Source organism: Austrofundulus limnaeus, unplaced genomic scaffold (genome assembly GCF_001266775.1).
Source record: "Austrofundulus limnaeus strain Quisiro unplaced genomic scaffold, Austrofundulus_limnaeus-1.0 Scaffold269, whole genome shotgun sequence".
In the NCBI taxonomy this organism is placed as follows: Eukaryota; Metazoa; Chordata; class Actinopteri; order Cyprinodontiformes; family Rivulidae; genus Austrofundulus; species Austrofundulus limnaeus.
Genome location: NW_013952671.1, coordinates 149,416 through 154,737, shown reverse-complemented (window position 1 = coordinate 154,737; position 5,322 = coordinate 149,416).

Sequence of the window (5,322 nt, the reverse complement as noted above, 5' to 3'; positions counted from 1 at the left end):
AATATATGGTATTAATAATATGTTACAACCACCCCTAAACAATGTTGCAACTCTCCCCCGCACCGGGGTCAGTTGCAACATCTGACTTTTCATTTTCAAATGTAAATTGTGAAGAATGTACATCATGCTTTAATAATCTATAAATGGTTTTGACTATTAACAGACAGATGTAAGTTTACTGTATTAAAATATGGTTTGCCTAATTCGAACCATCTCTGAGTAACAGAGTCAAACGCAAAAAGTGTTCAATTTTTTTTTCTATCAACAAAATGTCCCTGGGTTTATATTCTGAAATCTAGTCACCTTAGTCACCTTCGCAAAGCTAAATTTTAGATAGCGGATTGGTGGTAGCGAAGGTAACTTTTTCACCACTGGATATACATGTACAGTAGATATTAATATGTGTATAAAGAATATGGGACTGGACACATAAAAACCAAACATACTCCATGTTTTATTTGACAAAGTTTTTTAAAGAGATTCTAATTTTGGCGTCGGGACAAAATGAAAATAACTGGTTTCCAGCGGGAACAAGAAGCATACTTCCCAATAAGAGGTGTTCATGGAAAGAGTACAAAGAACTGCTTTGGCAGGTCGATGATGTCACCCAACACCATCAGAGCCACTCACTGAAGCAGAAACACCCACAATGTGTTGCATTTATCTACTGTTTCTCAGGCATCCACCCCTCTCTCTTGTAATAATGAACTCTTTGTTAAGCAGTTAACTTCTTTTTGAGCTTTATACGTTTGCTTTGATAATCTGAGTTCATCACCTGAAGCTAACCAAGAGCAGGAATATGGAAACGTTTGGTTTCACCATGAAAAAAGTTTTTCACTTTTTAACTTATTTAAATTTGAATTGAGAWTTTTTTGTTTGTTTGTTGTGAAACGATTCATATTTGTAGTGATGAAAAAAAGCTTTAGTTTTGGACTTGGGCAGTCTCAGACACATGTAAATCCTTGACTTGATGCTCACATTTAACCACATTTTAGCCTAGATATTGATGTGCAATTTAAAAGTTATTTTTGTCGCCAAATATTTCAGTTTCTGCTTTTATTTGTGTGTGGATAAATGTATTTCTCATCCTGAATTTTGACAAATTTGTCTTACATTTTCTTTAAAGGATGATTTTGATCCCCTCCACCAGGCAGCAGTGGGGGTTGAAAGACACAAAAGATACGACTCTTCCCCCCGATGAGAGAATTGTTTTTACCCCAGCTGTGCTCTCCCTCTGTTGCGACATCTACTTCCAAATACTATTTTCCAAAATCAGAGCCTGGACTTTGTCCTATTAAGAGTTTCTCATAGCAAGCAGGGTGCTTTAACCCCCCCCATTGAGGCAGACCTGCTGGTTCTGCCCCGGACAACAAAACAACACCTTCTTTCAATATCAGCATGACGCTTCCTCGCCCAGCAAAAGAGATGAAAGCTTTAAAACCATGAAAACAGTGATTCCAAAGGCCTCTGAAGCCCCCGCTAACCTGCGAGAGCAGAATAAAGATGGGCCGTCCACCTGCAACAAAAGCCCAGCACAACAGAGGAGAAAAAAACATCAAAGTGTCAGAGGAGGGGAAATAAAAAGCTGTTTGTTAGAGGCTGCCAGCTGAGAAAAACACAAGGGAATTTTCAGGTAATGGCTCATGGACAGGACACTATAGTTAATTTGCCTTCCTAACTTGTACATCCCAACTGTTACCGTGCATTACTTTCTATCAGGTGATCTTTTACTGGTTTATATTTATCACCAAAACTGATRGTTAACGGTTTGCTTCAAGTCTTTAAGGGCAACATTTTTAAATAAATCAGTGAGATGAAATTCAAATCAGAAGTTTTGGGTTCGTCCGTTTGGGAAAAGTTTTTGTGAATTTGCGTATATATACAGCGGGTAAAATAAGTATTGAACACGTCACCATTTTTCTCAGTAAATATATTACTAGAGGGGCTAATGACGTGAAATTTTTACCAGATGTCAGTAACAACCCAAGTGATCCATACATACAAAGAAATCAAACCATAAATGTCCAGAAATGAAGTTATTTGTAATAATGTGGAATGGCACAGGGAAAAAGTATTGAACACGCTTACTGAAATTTATCTAAAACTTTGTACAAAAGCCTTTGTTGGCAATGACAGCTTCAAGATGCCTCCTGTATGGAGAAACTAGTGRCATGCATTGCTCAGGTGTGATTTTGGCCCATTCTTCCACACAAACAGTCTTCAAATCTTGAAGGTTTCGTGGACCTCTTCTAGGAACTCTGATCTTTAGTTCTTTCCATAGATTTTCTGTTGGATTCAGGTCAGGTGATTGGCTGGGCCATTCCAGCAGCTTTAGTTTCTTTCTCTGAAACCAACTGAGAGTTTCCTTGGCTTTGTGTTTGGGCTCATTGTCTTGCTGAAATGTCCAGCCACGTTTCATCTTCATCATCCTGGTAGATGGAAGCAGATTTTTATCAAGAATGTCTCTGTACATTTTTCCACTCATCCTTCCTTCAATTATTTGAAGTTTGCCAGTACCATATGCTGAAAAACAGCCCCACACCATGATGTTCCCACCTCCAAACTTCACTGTTGGTATGGTGTTTTTGGGCTGATGTGCAGTGCCATYTGACCTCCAAACATGATGTGTATTCTGGCATCCAAACAGTTCAATGTTGGTCTCATCTGACCAGATTATATTCTCCCAGTATTTCACAGGCTTGTCTAAATGTTGTGCAGCAAACTTTAAAGGAGCTTCAACATGCTGTTTCTTCAGCAGTGGAGTCTTGCGTGAGCGTGCATACAGGCCATGGTGGTTCAGTGCATTACTTATTGTTTTCTTTGAAACAAACGTACCTGCTAATTCCAGGTCTTTCTGAAGCTCTCCACAAGTGGTCCTTGGCTCTTGGACAACTCTTCTGATAATTCTTTTCACTCCTCTGTCAGAAATCTTGTGAGGAGCACCTGGTCGTGGTCGGTTTATGGTGAAATRATGTTCTTTCCACTTCTGAATTATGGCCCCAACAGTGCTCACTGGAACCTTCAGAAGTTTAGACATTCTTCTGTAACCGATGCCATCATTATGCTTTGCAACAATAAGGTTGTGAAGGTCTTGAGAGAGCTCTTTACTTYTACCCATCATCAGATGGTTCTTGTGTGATACCTGGCCAGCATCTGGGACTGAACCAGCTGATTTTAACTTGCACTGACAAGGGGCAGGCTTGCTTTCTAATTACTGAGAGAGTTCAGCTGGTGTCTTGGCTTTCCATGYCTTTTTACACCTCCCTTTCTTCATGTGTTCAATACTTTTTCCCTGTGCCATTCCACATTAAAAAATAAATGAATAAAAAAATTAAAAAGCACCTCTAGTAATATATTTACTGAGAAAAATGGTGACCATCATCATTTACTAGATAAATCACCACATAATAACATATTTTCGCAACAAAACTAAATACAGTATGCTTTTTAATTGTATTAAATTATTTGAACAGGAAGTATTCTGGGTATCTCGTCTCTGCTTTTTAAGAACAAATTGTATCTGTTGGACAATGAAAGATTCTCCAGTCCACGTCCTCACCTTTAAATTCCAAAAACTCTTAGCTGCAACCAGATTTCGTCACGCACGCAAATGTTTATTGAATGAGCTGCAGTGAAGTGAAGCATGGAAGTCAGAATGCAGTACATTCCCCAGCTGAAGTCGTGTACAGGAGTGTCAACACCATAACAACAATAAAATATTACTTATCTCCTGCAGAAATCCACATTATCCAAAAGATCAATTTCTGGTGAAACTAAAGCTCAGTGTTAAATACTCAGAGTGGAGGAGCAAACCATTTAAAATCCAGACTGTTAAGTTTTTCATGTATGCGTTGTCTTTAATAAACAAATGCATAAATTCTGCTGAACACCGGTGAACAGTAATAATCATCYATCTCAATATGTAGATTGTCATGACTTGGCAGGAAGTCCACAAATTTAAATTCACGAGGTAAAAATGCTCAAGAGRTTTCACGCTCATGAATAATTCACCGCTGCCAGAAGAATTACGTCAGATAAACGTTTCCCTAATTGTGGAAGCACTTCGTGCACTAATAAAAGATTATTGCTTTTGATGTTAAAATAAGGGATAGTGGGAAATTTAAAAGAAGGTCTCAGTTCTTTGCCCACCTGGTTGGACCCTCTGTGATCAAGTGATCGTGTTCTGGTTCCAGCAGCCATTCATGACTCGATTTTCTAGGTGATTGACTCTGAAAAACTAACATTGTAATCCCCAAATGTTTCCTCTGTATCGGAGGACTAGCTGGTCATTGTTGAGACTCAGAGGAGTCCAGCCCAGTTCTATAGATCTCATGCTGTGTATTTAGAGCTGAGGGAGGAGCCGGGCTTTAAAGGGGACCTATTATGCAAATTTCACTTTTTAAAGGTTTTTTTACTCAACTTTGGGTATGTACTTCTTAAAAAAAACAGTCCTAGGACCAAGTAATGCACCCAGGGGCATACTTACTGTAAGTAAATGTATTTTTAATGTGTATTAACGACAAGTTTTATACTTCCGTCATTTTGTGATGTCACAAGCTGTACGACAACCCACCGGAGCCTGCGTTCAGCCCCTTACCTAGCAACACCCGGGTGAGGCTCCACCTCCTCAGTATAAAAATCTGTCACGGTTGTTGTTGTGCAATGCGCAGCTCATTACACAACAAGCCTCCAATAGGAAAATGGGTAGTGTTTTGGACCAGAGAGTGGGAGACCAGGGTTTGAAACCGGCACAGACACAATTTAATTATTTATTTTTATTCATTATGAACACGTTTTCTCATGTACCTCTATTGTTTAGCTTATTAAAGAGTAACTTACCCCAAAATTAACTTTTTTTAGCTGATAAACTGTCTAGAATGTGTCTAAAATGTTTTATAGCACTGTTTCTGTGCTAATTTTGATGTTTTTGTGTGTGTTTGTTCAAATCTGTAATATTTGATCTAAAAACGTCTTTTTGCTGCACATATGGGTAGAGCAGTGGTACTGCAGGCTAATTTGCATATTGGTTAACGCTCTCCTCTGTGACGTGGTTCTGCACAGTTTCGTCACAGCAGCTGTGTTCTGGTATATAAACCTCTCTCTAAGACACGCCCCTGCAGCAGTCAGAGGGTGGAGCTGTTAGCAAACTTAGCATGATCGTCTGTTGACCTTCTGCCTCGGGTGGGGAGAGGAGCTGGCTGCTCTCTCTCTCCCTCTCCCTCTCTCTGTCTCTCCACACACACACACACACACACACACACACACACACACACACACATACAGAGAGAGAAAGAGACCAGCCCTCCTGCGCAGTGGGAGGGG